The sequence below is a fragment of the Vidua macroura genome, chromosome 3 (genome assembly GCF_024509145.1).
Source record: "Vidua macroura isolate BioBank_ID:100142 chromosome 3, ASM2450914v1, whole genome shotgun sequence".
In the NCBI taxonomy this organism is placed as follows: Eukaryota; Metazoa; Chordata; class Aves; order Passeriformes; family Viduidae; genus Vidua; species Vidua macroura.
In genome coordinates, this window is record NC_071573.1 from 105,878,475 (window position 1) to 105,896,984 (window position 18,510).

Here is an 18,510-nt window from a genome sequence, read left to right on the forward strand (position 1 = left end):
CAAGAAGTCAGAGGGAGCGTGGCCAGGACAGCTGTCCCAAACTGGCCAAAGGGATATTCCATACCAAGGAACGTCATGCCTGGTGCATAAGCTGGGGGGGAGTTGGCTGGAAGCTGCCAATCACTACTCAGGGATAGGGCATTGGTCAGTGTGTGGGGAGAAATTGTATAGAGCATCACTTTTTTCCCTTGGGTTTTATGTCTCTCCTTCTCTTTATTGTCTCTCTTTTAATTATAATTATTATTTATTGTTGTTTTTATTATTGTCATATCACATTTTATTTCAGTTATTATACTGTTCTCAACCCACAGGTTTTACCCCTTTCTGATTTTCCTCTATGTAGGAGGGGCAGTGAGAGAGCAACTGCACGATACTTAGTTCCAGGCTGGGATTAAAAAACAACAAAAAGCAGCAATTTTTAGCATACAAGTGCTCTTCAAACAACATGTAGCATTGGAAAAATATTCTAGATGATCAAAAGAACAGCAAAATATTTCAACATACCCAATTTTTCTATCAATGTTTAAATTCCTGAACAGGAACACATACATCCTAAGTGACACAGTAATGAAACTACTGGATTGAGTTCAGACATGTCTCTGCTCAGCTCAATAGAAAACCTTAAGCACTGGTGTGCTGCAGGAATTAACAGCAGGAGCTAAAGATCAGTTATGCTGTGGATGTCTAAGATGAGATCCAGAATAATACAAAGTTGCCCAGAACACAACTGATGTGAAGTGCCTAAATCCAAGAATAATAACTGGGATTGTTATAAGGTCTGAAATATTCTGGTAAAAGCTTAAAGTGTCTACAGTTTGGCTGCTGCATGTGCTTTAAGGCACCTTTTGCTGCAGCTGAATGTTTTGAAAGCATGTCCTCAGAAGGCTGTATAGCTTTTGCTCAAGAAAATAACACGTGGCGCCTGAGCTGCCTGGTGCATAGGCAATGGTAAATCCAACATGGAGCATAACTTAAAATACAAAGTCAAGGGAGAAAATGGGGTATTCAAATCAGCAGCTACTGCTTCTACTTCCCAGGACTGTGGGTCGCCAAGCAGATTACACAACCAGAATTGGTTAAGTGTCTGTCTGGCCCCATGAATCTTGAATTCTTGGCTGTGTCACAAGACAGATTTCAACACCTTCTCCCCTTCCTCTCTCTGTGAACATGCTCACATGTTTGCACAAACAAAGAGTGGTGCATAGTCTCCAGTTCAGCATGCTGGGAAATGGGAGCTGAGGATTCAGGCTCCTTGTAGCTGAATGGGGAACTGAACTCCAGGTCTGTTCCTTCTGCTCCTGTACTTTACGTACAAGGTTGTGATGGTGTAACAGTGAACTCTTCTCCAAGGTTTCACATTGTCTGAAGCAGGCATAGAACCATAAAATGGTTTGTATTGAAATGGACCTTAAAGGTCATTTAGTTTCAGCTTCTGGCCATGGGCAGGGACACCTTCCACTAGACCATGTTGCTCAAGGCCCCATCCACCTAGAACATGTCCAGGGATGCGGCAATCCACAGCTCCTCTGTGCAAGCTCTTCCAGTGTCCACCACCCTATTAATGAAGAATTTCTTTCTACTATCTAATGTAAACCCACCCTCTTTTCCATTTGAACACATTCTCCCTTGTCCTGTCACTTCATGCCATTGTGAAAAGTTCCTCACCATCTCTTGTAGCCCCTTTAGGCACTGGAAGGCCACAACAACATCTCCCCAGAGCCTTCTCTCCCCAGGACTGAACAGCCCTGACTGTCTTATCCTGTCTTCATAGCAGAGATGCTCCAGTCCTCTGAGCACCTCCTCTGGACATTCTACCCCAGTTCCATGTCCTTCCTATGTTGGAGACCCCAGAATTAGATTCAGTATTCCAGGTAGGGTCTCAGGAAAGAAGAGTAGAGGGGCAGAATCACTTCCCAGAATTCTTCTTTTGGTTTGGCTTTCTGGGCTGCAAGCTCACATTGCTGGGTTATTTGTGTCTCTCATTCACCAGCTCCCCTAAGAGCTCCTCGGGGCTACTTTCAATCCATTCTCAGCCCTGCTGTATTTGGACTTGGGATTGCCCTGATCCATGTGCAGGACCTTGCTCTTGGCCTTGATGAGTGTGAGGTTTTCACTGGGTCACCTCTCAAGCCTGTCAGGTCCCTCTGGATGACATCCAGATGGCATTGGGATAGTCATGCTTATCAGGAATTGGTGAAGGTGTATTTAAAGGAAAAAATAGTGACACCACAGCTGAATGAATAGTTTCAAGATAAATTGTCTTGTAAAGAAAGCTGATGTTGAGTAGCCTGTGTGATGGGTGGAGCTTGCCATGCACGTCTGAGCAGTGCAGTGCAACATGTGAATGCACTTATCTGCTGAGAGAGTTCTGATTAGTGGAGCTGACATCAACCTATGGCTGAACTGGTTCTTCAAACATTATCAAAGTAGCCCTGGTCTGGGTTGTCAAGTGCCTCTCCAAGATCCAACAAAAGCAGGAACAAAGCACCAATAATTGTTACCATGTTTATTTCATGTTTCTTGGTTTCAGAAAATAATTAGAGTCCAATAAAAAAATATATACATAAAATATGTGAATTCAGGATTAATATAGAAGTGTCATCTGCGTAGGTCTCACAAGGTAAAACAGATATTCAATTCAAATGCAAGCCCTAGGGAGTTGAAAACTGTTTTTTTTCTTTCTGCATCCTTCTTATCTTTCTGTCTTCAACTCCCCATCCTCCTCTTTCCCTTCTCATTACTTTAGTTAGAATCCTGGATCACCTTGTATATGTTTTTTAAAAAGTCTGGGAAGGGGCAAATGCTGGACCAAATGAGATGGCTAGTTTATTCTAATCAAATTCAAAACACTTAATTAATGCAAAATTCAGATTACAGAAGTCAGCCAAGTCTCTGTTTCTGTTGGAACCTTAGCATGCAGATTTCTTTACTGTTTATGACTTTTAACTGCACAAGGGCATCAGAAAAAAACATCTTCCTTTCTATTTCTTGCACTTTTTTTCCCCCAGATAAAAAGATTTGGGCTCTGGGGGCTGGAGAGGACTTTGGGGCTTGCCAAAATGACACAAAAGCTTTAGCTAGGAAAGTTCACTGCCATTTTGTAGTGAAAACAAGAAGTTGAATAGCTGTTGCTGGCTATGGGGGAGCCTATGGTGCCTATACTAAGGAAAAGTTCTTACAATAGGCAGAGACACTGTAAAATCAAGCTACCTATGTTTACATTTTATTTAATTCAGCTAATAGCAGTTCACCAGTTTCTGATACTACTGCTGTCTGGTTCCAGCATCCTTCATGCAAAACTCTTCCTAAGGAAAATACAGTCCAGTGGGTGTGATGTGTCACACAGTCATAGAATCACTCAGGTTGGAAAAGACCTCTGAGATCATCAAGTCCAAGCTATGACCCAACACAACTAAAACATGGCACTAAGGGCCATGTCCAGTCTTTCATTACCAGGGATGGTGACTCCACCACCTTCCTGGGCAGCCTGTTCCAGTGTCTAACCACAGTGAATACATTCCTCCTAATGTCCAACCTAAACCTCTCCTGGCACAGCTTGAGGCTATGTCCTCTCATCCTGTTGCTGGTTACCTGGGAGAAGAGTCTGACTCCCACCCAGACTGTCACCTTCTTTCTTTAAGAAAGTTGTAGAGTGCAATAAGGTCTCCTCTGAGCCTCCTTTTCTCCAGGCTAAACACCCCCAGCTCTCTCAGCTGCTCCTCATCAGACTTGTGTTCAAGACCCTTCACCAGCTCCACTGCCTTTCTCTGCACTCGTTCCTGTACCTCAATGTCCTTCTTGGAGTGAGTGGCCCACTCCAAATGCCCCTCAGCAGTGCTGAGTACAGTACTCTTTCCTGGTCCTGCTGGCCATACTATTCCTAATACAGGCCAGGATGCCATTGGCCTTCTTGGCCATTTGGGCACACACTGTACAGCTGCTTTCAACCAGCACCTTCAGGTCCTTTTCCTCCTGGCAGCTTTCCAGCCACTCTGTCCCCAGGTTGTAGCACTGCAGGGAGTTGTTGTGGCCAAAGTGCAGGACTGGCACTTGGTCTTGTTTAACCTCATACCATTGATCTTGGCCCATAGATCCAGCCTTTTAAAATCCCTCTGCAGAGCCCTCCTACCCTCTAGCAGATCAGCACTCTTGATCAACTTGGTGTCCATGAATTTACACAGAGTGGTGCAGCTTGGTGGGACTGAGCTGTTGAGCAAGGCCTCCCTGGGGTGGTAGGGAGTGTCCAGGTGAGGAAAGCCCATAAACCTGCTTGAACATGTCTGTAGGCATGATCTCAGCCTGTGACTCCATGATTTATCATTGTATGTTCCCTGTCTACCATGGGCAAAAACTGGGATGTGACTGTTCCAGCCTGGATATGGTGCTGGGAATACATTCCCTCTCTTGCAATGGCACAGAAGAAACTGAGGGAGAAGGAACAGAGTGAAGAACATTACCTGACACAGCACAGCCTGATCCTTCTCTTTTGTTTGTTCTCTGCAGTACATGGGAGAAGCAGCACCGCAGGGAATGGGAATGTGGTTCAGCTATTGAATAGCTGAACCACTCTCTACAAACTTGGAGTGTTTCATCTGCACCACTGTGAAAATCACTCAAAATGTGCCAACATTAAATATCTCAGCTTTAATTGAGTTATGTCTGCCCAAAGTCCTTAGACAATTTGAAAATCACTGCCTTACTTTCAGCACAGTGCTCCAATTTGACACTCAGAGCTCAACCAAGCACTAACATGGGTGAGCCTGATTTACGTAAAAGAATAATAATCTACTTCATTTAAAGGAAAGAAAAAAGAAAAATAGCAAGAGCAATAACAGAGCACCTCCCTGCTCTGCAGCTGCAGGCTCCTTCTCTGACTGATCTCCTTTGAGAAATGCTTGCAGTCTGTTCCTGTCCATCATTCCTGGCTAACTGCTGGGGCTGACTCCCTCCAAATGCTTTTTAAGGATCACCAGACAACTGGCCTTTATCTCTTGAGCTAATATCAACACAACCCACCAAGATCTTTTTGACAGACCTACACACTCTGGGGCAGCAGAGTTCTGCAACTGTGCTGGCTAATGCCCACAAGAGCTCCTCAAAGGAGAGATCGGGCAGAGGAGAAAGAACTCAAAGTTGAAGTGGTCCTCCACTTCAAAGTGTTTTTTGTGTGGCATCCTTGCTCATCCTTTCCTGCCATTTTCACTAACAGAATGTTGCACTGGAGGGGTCAGCAGGGCTCAGCAGACTCCTGCCTGAGCATAATGAAACACAAAAAGTGCAAACTGTTAATTTTTAATTTTTTTTTCATGAATGATCAAGTTGGCTATTAAATATCTAAAATCCTAAATCAGCTTAGAAGTACCAATGAGAAAACATCAGTGAGGTTTGCAGAAGACTGCAGTGATTCAGTTAGGTAACATCAGTTTTCCTTTAGGCTTTTTCAGAAGCCTAGAACACAAAAGAATGTCTGGGAGAGTTTAATAATCAGAGGGATAGAACTGTATTCTGTGATAAATTACATACATAATGAGTAATGACAGAGCTTTTTGCTTTTCTTTTCAATTTTGGTCACAAATAAGCAAAGTAATTAACTAAGTTGTCTCAAAAGGGAAATTTTTTTCTCAGTGAGCATCAGTGAGGATTGTATTTTTTCAGCTGCGCTGATTTCAGAGTATTTTGTATCACCTTTTACAAAGCCAAACAAAGCTTAATGGTATTTCCATTAAATTTCAATTGAAATACTTCCAAAACAGTTCTTCCATAAAGATAGGCTATTTGTCCTGATTCAGCTCTCTGATAAGACCTTATCTGGAATAGCATGTACTGTTCTGCTAAGCATTTTCCAGAAAGCAGAGTAAGTTCAGCACAATAAGTGGAATTAAGTTCTTATGAGATGTACTGGGAGTACCAAGATTATTCAGGGCAGAAACAGGCAGGGGGTACCACTTGCTGTCAAGTGAGACCTGTCAGAGAGGGGGGAATACACAGAAGGAACAACTACTGGACAGTGCTGCCTAAGAAAAAAATTGAGGTTAAAGGGTCATGAAGTCTGACATGGAGAGTTGAAGGGTTTTAAGCATTATGTTCTTGGATGACATTCCGGTAGATGTAAATGGCTTTTTTTAGTTTTATGGCAGAACTTGCTCACTTCACAAAAGAAATTCAATAATATAATTCTGTCTGACAAAAATGAATGTTCCTTTCAGTCACATTTCCCAAATGACAGCAAGTCCTAATGGATGTGTTCTTTACCACCTCCAATTTTTTAAAGCAAAAATAAGGATTTTTAAAGTGAAGCCAGTCAAACTGGGCAGGGCAAATATTGACTCTCTCTGAAGAGAACACATTATTAGAAACACAAGCAAATCTCTCTCTCTCACTATGCAACCATTCCATGGTAAACCAAAAAGCATCAGGTTGCATCAAGAAAAAAAGAGGAAACTGATTTGATGGCTCTGTTTCTCTTCCCATTGCTGTTAATAAGTAATGACTGTGAAGTAAATAGAATTATATCAATGAGACTAGAATAAAATCTAGCCTTTGTATGAGAACAAAATAGGAAAAAAATATTTCTTTTATGTGTGATACATTTAACTAACTAGTTACTGAAATTGGTGAACTACTATTGTCAATTGGGTGTAAAATTATAACATAAAATTATGTTTGCACTATAAAATATTGGAAAAAACCTGGCAGTTTTTTCATGTCACTTAAAAGATTACCATGTTCGATCATATCTAGCTATAACTTTGTCTTTCCAAGATAGGCATTTTGATGAGAACAATTCCATCAATTTTCAGCTGGTGCAGTTAACACATAGGACTTCTAAGTTATGTGCATGATTGTTGGAGGAGTTATACAAAAACTTGCAAAATTGTCAGTTCTTGCATTTGGTCTTTTCTATAAACTGGCAGCAGCTTTAAAAAAAAGCTTCTGAAATCAGTGCCCCCCACAGATACTTTCCTGAGCTTTTCTTGTTGCACATAGAGTTCATTCTAATGTAGTAGATAGGAAAACACTGGTATCTACCTTAAATAATAAGTGAGATTATTTCTCAGAAGTTGTTGGCTGTTAGTATAATAACTGGATGAGCCTAGGGACCATTTGTTACAATGAAAGTTGTCATCAAGAGGACAAACTTAGCAAGACATTTAGCTGGTTTAGAAAGAGCATGTTACTTAGTCATGTACTGACAGCCCTCTTGATCAACAGGAGTTTTTTTATGCCACTTTTGCAAAAGGACTGGTTTTCATGAGCTGTGAACTGATACTCTCCTCAAAGGGTTTTTATGTAGTACTTGACCAACAAATACGAAATCTGCAGAGGGTGTTTGAGTAGTGCTGTCAGCTAACACTGTATTAAAACCTGTGATTACATAATAGTAATGTATGGTTCATATAAACCACAGATATCATATCCTTCCCCATCCTTTCTGGCAACTACAAGCAAGCATCCCAAGTAATGAACTTACAATCTCCTTTTATTCCTTTGAATTTCTCTCATATCTTTTTCTTTCCATTGATTTCACCTTATGGTGACTTTCCAGCCTGCCCAAGGCACGGAGAGAGGTGTCACTTTTCACAATAAATTGAGTTGGTTTCATGATCTCACTCCCTAGCTGTGGGTCAGAAAAGGGCTGCACAGGTGGATGGGTGGATGCCTTCCATGGATAAAGCTGCGGACACCTTTATTTGGGATCTCCAAGATGATCTCCCATCATGTCATCTAACTGGCCTAGACCTTGTCATCTAACTGGCCTAGACCTTTTGAAGACTAATAATAAAGATTGCCTGGGCCAGATGTCCAAAATCTGCTCTGCAGAAGACACCTTAATAGCATTGTTGAAAGCAGTGGGGTCAGATTTAATGCAGCACTACTTTCAAATGAAGTGACAAAAATCACTAGTGTGCTTTCAGTTTAGAAAATGTCCTTTTAGCTGATAAATGCAGAAAATGTTTTGAAAGTTGTCATTCATTTCTTGGAAGGATAATAAAGTTTCTAAGCCATGCATTTTTCTTAAATATTGTGTCATGGGAGTGATAGATCTTCAGAGCTCTTATAAGGCAAAACTGAATTTCATTTAAGGAATACTCCTTAGGTCTTCTCATTCTAGCCCCATTCTCATAAGAGTTTTCTCCTTCCCTCTCCCCATAGCAGAGAAATAGAAAGGTCAGTGCAGAGTACAATTTAGTATCTTTTATAGTATTATACATTGACCAAAAGTTTAAATACGGAAAGTGTTACAGCACTATGCTATGTTACATGATTAGAAACACATTTTGCTGGAGATACAATCTATGTTATCAACAAAATAAGTATGTATAAGATCTGGTTTAACTTAGTTATCCTTTTGTCCTTTTTTTCTGCTTATTGTTATGTAACAGTTGTGATGGTGAAATGCATAATGACTATTCCGGACAGTATGATAGAGCATCATATGGCATTTATATGGGAGGGTAGAGCATATAAACATATGAAAGTCATTTAAAGATACAATTAAACTTCTAAACAAAGAACTTCATAAATATTTCATTTGAAAACTCAGCATCAACCAACTACCTGAGGGCTAAGGGGACTTTTTTTAATACAACATAATAAAGATTTAATAAAAATGCTGTTGTTAGAAGTGCAAGTGTGTTAACTCTCTCTGACAGAGGGCTATTAAAATGTATCCTTCAGTCAGTTCATTCTTGCATTTTATTTAAACCAGCAAGGTCCTGTAAGTTTACTGCCTGGGATTATGGTAAACAATAGAAGCAATATATACTAGTAATATTGTGTCATATATATCTATATAACCCTTTAATTTAGGTAACTCTTTTTATCCCAGGGATTTTCTGCTGGTTGATATGAATTCTGAACTATCCACATAGCCTGTGATCACTTTTATTCAACTCAATCCTTTCCTGCCCTCAGAACAACAGAATAGACTTTGTGGGTTTTCTTTCAATGTAGTGCTGGTGCTGGATTGTCTGTTTTTCATGGCTAAATCCACTGTTCCAAAGTTGAGGTACATTTGCCATTACATGAAGATTTTATATCTAGAGAGAATATGATTCTGAATCATGTTCTCTAGCAAGTAGAAAAATTATGTGAATAATCCAGAAATTATTGTGGAAGAGTTATAGACTGTTATGCAAGACTGATTAGGCAGTCATAAAACCCTCTTTGACTTTAAAAAGTAGATACTATTGAATAAATCTGATTTTTAACTGTCTTAAGCACTCCCAATTGATATTCATTGAATAGCACTGGTGTATTTAATTCCAGGACAGTGCTTTGTAGTAAATTTTTTCAAAAGTCAGTGAAAGACATTTTAAAGTTTTGAGGTAAGTCCTGGTCCATGAGGCTGGAATCAAGGGCAATAGATTTTTTATTGACAGAATGGAAAAATGAGAGAGAGATGAAAAAAGAGGCTTCACCAGATTGCAGTACACAGAAAATTAAATACATTATTTGGAGATTAATTAAAGTAAATTAAAGGACCCAGAAAAATATCAGAAGTTAGGCCCTAGACTAGCCATACTTTAGTACAGGGAAGCAAGGAAGCTCAAGGACTCTAACTTAATATTTACCTTTTTTAAAAATCTTCTGGCAGATTAAAGCTATGTTTTTTGTTCTTCTGTTTTTGGACCGAGGACTGAAAGCTCAAGACACATGCTGTGTTAAGGTGGAGAATATATGTGTCTTTATTTTTCAGAGGCAGGATGTGATATTTCACATTTTTGTATGTTTGTTTTTACTCCATTTCACTAGGACACTTTTTAAATGGACTTTTCTCGATATTTGTTTACACAAATAATATTTTTTTATGTTTAAAGGTTTTATAGGTGATAGAACTGCCTATTATTAAAATTACCTAATACTTCCTATTATGAAACTTTGATTTTCTCTACTTATAATAGTGCCAAACTGTAACTGCTCTGACTGAAGTTTTCCATGCCAAGTAGCTGTCCCAGGCTGTACTTTTCTGGAAAGCTCCTGCCAAAACAGTTCTGCCATTTCTAGGAATGATGCAAGGAAAAAAAGGCTTTTTTGCCCATGTCCTTGAAGTTCTTGAAATCCGGGCTTTGAAATGTGCCAGTGCCCCTATACTTGGGGCAAGAGATATTAAAATTTTCAGGGGGCTGGTTTGTAAAATAAAAGTATGCCTTCAGTGGTTATTTTCATACTTCAGTGAAGATGCAGGTAAGAATCCTTAAGTTTTATGAATTAAAAGCTCCAAAGCATCCTCAGGTGTCTGATTGTCCATAGATCTTTCTCTACTCAGTAAGCACCATCCCTCACCATGGAACTGAGCATGTCTCAGCTCAGAGGTAGAAAAAAAGGTGGACTTTATGACTTGTATGGCCACTAAAACGAGAGCAGGGAATTGGCCTGACATTATACTCTTTATGACTCCCAAGGATGGGGCACCCACAACTTCTCTGGGCAACCTGTGCCAGGGCCTCACCATCCTCACAGTAAAGAATTTGTTCCTACTCTCTGATGTAAAGCTACTCTAATTTAATTTGAACCCATTTCTCCTTGTCCTGTCACTACATACCTTGTAAATTGTCTTGTTCCTTTTTTCCTGTAGGATTCCTTAAGGTACTGTAGGGCCACAATTAGGTCACCCTGAAGCCTTCTCTTTTCCAGGCTGAACAATCCCAATTCTTCTCAGCCTTTCTTCTGATCAACTTGGTGGCCTCCTCTGCACTCGCTCCCACAGGTCCATGTCCTACCTGTGTTGAGGACCCCAGAGCTGGATGCAGCACTGCAGGTGGGGTCTCACCAGAGATTAGAGGGGCAGAATCTCCCCTCACCTGCTGCCCACACTGCTTGGAATGCAGCCCAGGACATATTTGGCTTTCTGAGCTGCCAACACACATTGCTGGACCATGTCCAGTTTGTCATCCACCAGCATGTCCAAGTCCTTCTCCGCTGGGCAATTACCTGGACATGGAATCAGTAACAGGGAAAACTGGAAGTGTGAAATGAGACATTATGAACATTGAAAATTCTAGGTATCAAAGAGTAGGGAATTCTGCTTTAAAGATTTGCCTATGTATCATGGCAACTTTTAGTTAGAGGTCCATACATTTTTACCTCTAGGATCTTTGCCCCCATGAGAGGACGGAGAGTATCTTTCTAGAGTTTCTACCACAGATAAGGTTGTCTTCACCACCCATTTGTTGCAGAACTGGGAAGGAATGTAAAGCTAGAGCAAAAGATTTTAGTAAGAGAAAGGGAGAGCCTTATTATGAAGACTGAATACCATTCTAGACACTGAATTCCCAGCTCCGGATATGTTACTGAGTAAGTAACTTAAAACAAACTTTGCCTAGATTGCTGTTAATAGAATGTATTTCATGTTTTTAGTACCCAGATTCAGACTGGGGAAACATATTGGAAGATGTGCTGAAGACTCCCAACTGCAACTTAGGTCAATGAAATCAAACCCCAGGTGTATCAGAGAGGATACTCAAAATTCATGGATATTATTAAGTGTAATCTCCCTGCTTCAGTCTTGTGTTTGTAGGATGTGCATAAAACTCACATGGATACTGTGGATATAATTAATATTTGTAAAGCTTTCAAAATTATACTGATTAGCATCATAAAAGAAAACTCATGGGGAGGTTAATTAATGTCCCTCAGAGAAGGGTTTGAATAGTGTGCAACAAAGATGGCATGAGGCCATCCATTGAACCATGGGGCCATGTAATGAACAATGAAGTAAATATTGAACAGCTGTTCATTAAGTAAACACCATCCACTCTGAGAACTGAAACGGCTGGTGTGCAATGGAAAAAAAAAGTTAATGATCATGTAATGAAGGCATGTATCAAAATGCATGTTCTTAAGATAAATCAGTTGAGGTTGCATGGGCAAGCTTATTTCTGCCACACTTTCATTTCTGCATATAACTTTAAAATATTTTTGATGCTATTTTTATACATGCATGCTCTGTGAAAATATATGCTCACCTGCTAATGAATACAGTAAGCAATAGAGATAAAAATAGAAAAAAATTGAAGCTTATAGTTAATAAAAAATGTCTGTGAATGGAACAGAAGAATGAAGTGGATTCAGAGAAGGGGAAAATAGGGAAGGGTGTTCTTATCTCTGCCTGGAAGGTCTGCAGGAAAACATGGAAAGACTAATTCTCCATCATATAAATGCTCCATATTCCCAATTGAAAAGTGCATTTAAAGTAATGATCTTCAAATCCTGTTCTGAAAATGAGACAAGAATTTCCCATTGATTTCATTACCTATTGAACCTTTTAGTCGATGCTCAAAGGTTCCCAGCCTTGAGTTTTCCACATCTATTACAGATCAGTGTGTGCTTCATTGGTATCCATCTGTCTTCCTAAACAATATTGTTTTTCAGGAGCTTAACAAAAAAGTGAGTAGAAGTTCACAGTTCTTCACTTACCCACTTGCTTCCATCTCATTCAGCATCTTCCATCATGTTTGAACAACACTTTCCTGTAACAAGTGTCTTACTTTTTATAGCCTATATTGCAAATATTTTCACCTTGTCTTCTCCTGTGAAGCAAGAAAATTTAAAATAATAGCTAAGAAAAATGTCTTAAAATAGTTCGCACAAGAGTTGACATTGGAGGGAGTAAAATCATGTAGAATATATCACAGTGTGCAGTCAATGTGTTGTCCTTTGTACTCAAGAACTGTTTCATTTTTGTTCTTTTCAAATATGCATTTGTGTCCCTTTTTATTTTTGTCACATGCTGTTTTGCAGATCAGTCATGAGTGGTCACTGAGCAATTGCTGTTCATACTTCTCTCACTATTATTTAACGTCTTTTGGACTCATTAACTTATCATCTGCTGTCTAAGACAGGTGCTCTTTGGTACAGTTATTGTGATTTTTACAAGAATTTTTTTGTATTAGTCTGTTTGACAAATTTGGAACTGCTATCTGTTCTAACAGAATATAAAACATTACTCCAGAGTGAATTTATTTCATTAATTTTTAAACTAAGACTAAACCAAATATTGCCCCAAATTGCTCTTAAAAGTAAAGAACCAGAGGCACAAGGAAAAGTAAAATTAAGTAAAAGATAGGCTGGGTGCAGTTTCTATTCATAAATACTGTTATTTTATTCAAATATCCTCATGGTACTGCTATAATCTGATCTTTCAAGAGTGCATTCTCAGTAAAACTTATGCTGAAGATATTAAAATATGTTTCTTGATCTAACCATTTAATTTTAACAGAGGTAGGGATGATCATAATGATTTTGAGGGTCTCTAGGTCAGAACTAGAGGTTCTTTAATAAAAGCTTTATACTTCACATAGCTTGACCTTTATACTGGAATTTTATTATTTCTATAATATATCCTTTCTGTATAATTACTTGTGTTTCCGTAAAGTCCTAGGGTCACCTCTTTGGAATGATGAATTGTAACTGAATTTTTTATGACACTGTTAGAAAAATAGGTAAGAAAGCTTTTTAAAGAGTCTAGTATTGCACTCTGCAACACAGGGCACTGTGTCAAATACAGCGAATTTCCTTTAAATACACGATTCAACTTTGTTGTTAAACTCTGTTTGATGTTTTCTTTACTTCACATACATTATCTCAGTGGGCAATCATTCTCTGGAACATTTTGAAACAAACAGTAATCTCAGTTCTAACCAGCACACAGTCTTTCATACAGCATTCTTTGCCAATCACCATGCCATGTGCAGGTCTGTAATTTTAAAATCCTTATCAAGGTAGAGAAGAGAAATGCACAAATCATGGGAATATAGCATATTTTGATTGTGCAAATGAGCCTTACAATATTATTTCCTTAATATATAGGTCTCAAAAAAAGAGGAACTATGGAATCAAATAAAATATTATTAGTGTACATGTGTGCTATGGGCAAATATTAGGGTCAGTACAATAAAAAACACCCATAACTGCTTCAAGAATTTTAATAAGGTAATTATCCATAACATGTTTCTTAAGAATTTATTGAATTTTTGCTTGCTCTGCAACTAAAGAAACTTGAAACTCGGTGAATTCAAAGCAGAATTTAAAGTTAAATAAAAGCACTATGAAGCAAATTTTGTTGTTTTTTTTTTTTTTTAGTTTATATCACATCATTTAGTAAATCAAATTACTTAAAGTAATAGGACTCAAAAGTGTATTTATACTGATTCTATAGAATTCTGAAGTAAAATGAAACTTGAAATCTGGCCTTTTCCATCCAGATTTTTATTCAGCTTGTGAGCATGTCTTTACTGTGCTCATAATTTATGGAACTCTCAATAATCCCATAAATATTTCAATCAAAGGAAAGTATTAGGACTAAAGATTAGAAATTTAAACTACTTAAACCAGTTTAAATTAACATTCTTGCACAGAAAGAATACACAACCATGATTTTTTTTCTCAGTACAAACAAAATCCCACAGTTATTCTAAGGTCTAGTTATTGGAATATACAGCATAGGTATTTGGTATTCAGTATTTTGTAGCTGCTCACTAAAAGTTTAGTTAAAGCCTTCTGGTCAATATGATTCTAGAATAAATGAATGTTCTTGGAAATTACTAAAGAAGAAAACCACCTTGTTTCTAGACACCTCATAGATATCATTATTGTTGAGTGATTATAGTACAATATAACACAATTTCCCCATCTAAACAAATTCATATTTTGACTTTGTGATGAAAAATTATTGTATATTTGGCTTTTTAAATTTTGTTTTCCTTCAGTTTAACTCACTGGAAGGTATAACTGCCAGCAATTTACCCAAATTTATTTTGGTATAATTCTTGTTTGATTTGACAAAATTTTAAAACAGCTGGTAATGCATTAGTTTATTACACATACCCTCCTTACATAACCTTCAGATTCTCTTTCCTTTGAGGAGAAGTTAGTTTCAGCTGACTCTAAAGGTGTGTGGAGGGCTGTTATCTTATATTTGTGTGATGCAATCTTTGTCATCTATCTTTGAATGCAAATACTTATAAGTGTTATTTAGAATGTGGAGCATGTGAACTGTAGAACAGAGGTACTCAAACTCTTCCTAAGTCACTTGGAATGTCCTTCAGAGTTTTATACTTAGACAACTCACTTCTTAGGGTTGAAGTAATTTGAAATTGTTTGGCTGTGTGGGTATGAGGGCAGATGTGTTGGGAAAAAAAAAAAAAAAAGGCAAAATCAGTCTTCATCTTTGTCTTCATCTTAATCTCCATCTAGTTATTAGAATACGAGTGGAAGAGGGAGCACAGATGAGCTCTGGGCCACTTCCATTGGTTTTATCTATTTATGCAATGCTTGTTCTGGGGGATTGGATCTGGTACCCCACATGTGCTCCTGCCAAGGGATTACTGCTCACCCCTCCTCTGCCCTTCTGGTCTTGGGACTTTTGCATCCCTGCTTGGACTTAGCTCCAAGGCTGACTTGGAAAATTTTGAACAATGATCTTGAGAAGAGTTATCTTGAAACACAGAGGATAAGGCGTCAAGCCCCCTTGAGTTTTACATGGGAATAGATTTTTCCTACAGAAGGCAATTCTGTGTATGGCAAGCAGGGTGTAGGGCATGGGGGAGACTGATATAGCTGCATCGACCAATTGTACAAAAAGCACCTCGCTTTTAAAGCTGTGACTGGAGCTTGGAGCAAGAGGAACTCAGGAATTGATGCTGGGAAGGTGGGATCACCTTCTTTCAAGGCCAGGTATTGGGATGCAAGTGAGGGTCAGCTGCTCCCTAAGGGCTGGGTAGATGGGATCCATGGCCAGCAGGGCAGAAGCCTTGCCAGTCACATCCCACTGCCTCCAAGCAAGGGAGTAAGGCAGGCCTAGGGGTGGCAACTGGGATTGGCCAGGAGTCCAGATCACCATGCTAGTCCATGGTGACAGGGGAGACCAGGGTAAAGAACAGAGCATGAATCAGGATCAGGGTCAGCTTTGGTAATGGTAACTAGAATTGGAGACAGTCCAGTGATCCCCAGGCTGGTCCAAGATTGAGCCAGCAACTTGGTCTGTAGGTCTGAGTCCAAATCAACAGGGTCTGTGGCCAGAAACCGAGGCAGGTGCACCTATGCTATGGCTCATGGAGGAGGTGAAAGCTCCAGCCTGAGCAGGGGCTGCAGGGCCCATGGGCAGGAGGCAAAGGTGGCAGCCCCAAGTGAGGCCAATTGGGGACATCACTCCAGATGTGTGAAATGGAGTCACATTTGAACTAGGATATATGCCCCAACAGAAGTATTGATCAGCAGTCTTTAATTCATCCCCAAAAGAGTTATCAGCATCTGGCTTCTTGATCTCTTTTATTGACTTGGTCTAGAATGTTTTCTTGGCTTGGTCCAGTGGTCTTCTTGTCCTCTTCCTTTAAAGAACCTTGAGAGGACCTTATCAGAATGAAATGTATGTTTTACCTTGAGTGGCACAAACCAAATGCAGCTGTAGGTACAATTACAGTTTTGTCCAACAGGATTATTTCTTTTATGTTCACACAGCAGGAATTCAGGCCAGCTAACTATAGGCACCAAGTTTTGTGACATTTTTGTAACATGCATCATGTGCAGTGTATTCAGGTGTCTGGACAAGCATGAGTCCCCAAAAGAGTGGAAAAATTAGAAATGTCCTCTGAAGCAGTGACTAATCAGTGGATAAATTGCACCATGGGCAGTCACAGTGGAGTAGGATTCTGGGAGTATTGGTAAAACTCGTACTGAGTGGTGGCTAAGAGCAGCTGGTGACCAGTCAGAAATTAAGACTTGGGAAGAGCAGTCAACAAGAAATAGGGCAGGGAATTGCACCATTCCACCTCAGAACTGATGAATATTTGAAGGGAAAAGCATTCCACAAAAGGTTTAGGCCAATATATGAAAAGCCATGGGTGCTAACTCCTGTAACTGTAGCAAGAGGAGTAAGCAACTGGACTAGGCATTGCAAATCCATGCTCCTTCCAATACTTCTCTAGACTCTGCTGAAGAATTTACGGCAGAAAATTCATTTAGGCATTCTTTGGGGTAGTCTCTCTCTTTCCTTATGTTGACACCATAAGAAACATGCAATTTAGGAGGTAGAGACACTGGACACTTCAAAACTTTTCATATCCATAATTGTATGTTTGTGGGAACTGTAGTCTTGTATACCAAATATTAATGGATTACATTAGTATAAGCTAATCTAAATCCATTCTATATGTCTTGTTTTAGATTTTGTTTCTTTGCTATCCCCTTCTATAAGTGTTTTGTGGAGCTTCCACTTGGCTTTTCTTTTCAGAGTAGTGTAAGTTTCTTAATATCCCCATGGGCCTTCTGAGGTTAAAAGCTTTTAGTCAGTAAATTTTACTTCTTCTTTTAAAAAATCCATTTTGAAGCTCTGTGGAATTTAGAAAGAGTCTTTCCATGCACTTTTGGTTGTATTTAATTGTTTTTCTCATAAATCACATACTTTGTTTTGATGCAAAACACAGCGACAGAAGAGAATCTGACATTTTGTGTAACTGGCATGTCATTTATAAGATCTCCATTAGACAAAACATTTGTTTAGATACTCTGTTATTCATTTATTTTCATGTCAACACCAAAACCAACTGCAGAAATGAACAGAGATGAATAATAAGACAAACTGTTTTAGTATCAATGTACTCTGCCTAAGGCAATATACTGTGCAACTGGTGAAGAATGCTTATTTCCTTCCCAAAACCTCTGCTGAGAACTGGCCCTTATAAACAATCTCTTACTCCTTTGTCTTAAGGGACTATTTTCAGCTATCTCCAAGAGAAAATTTCAGTTTATGTTTCACTTAAAATATTTTTCATGGTAAATTGGTAAATAATAGCTTTTAATTATGGTTATCTTCTCAGCAGTTACATTATCTTTGCAGTGTCTTTTCTTGGTCAATTGCTTTTCCCGGTGTGGTATATAAAAAAGACAGCATACAGGAAATAAACAATAGTCTCATTAGCAGACAGATTTTACAAGATACGGCTTCTGAGAGAGAGATGTAAATTTGATAGCCATTACAAACAAAAATAAAGATTTCCACTGATCTACTGCAGCACTAGCAATGTTCCTTGCCATTAGAGCTGGGAGGCCATTCTTGAAGAAAGATGGTTGTTAGGAAGTATTTGAGGTTACTTCAAAGCATGTATCCCCTAAAGTTGCTTTGGGAAGAGAAAGGCAACCAGGTGTCAACTGTCCAATTATTAATAGCAGAAGACATCTCAGACATCATCTTTGACAGCCAGTTAAGGAACCCCAGGGACTTTTGGATGAACTTACACTGGGGGAATCCTTGATTCAGGTATGTGGAAGCAATGCATGTGCAGCTCAGCTGATTCACAGATGTGCAGTCCCTTTGCTGCTGTCTGGGAGCTCTACACCTACACACGTACAGAAATTGAACATGTGAACCAAGTTTTTTTATGGTAAGGCATTGATGTCTCCCAATGTTGACAAAAGAAGTTGCAACTTACCCAGCGAGAATGGTTAAACAGGTCCCTGTTTTGAACTTTAAAATATTTGTATTTGGTTTTATGTTCTCTGCTTAGGTTC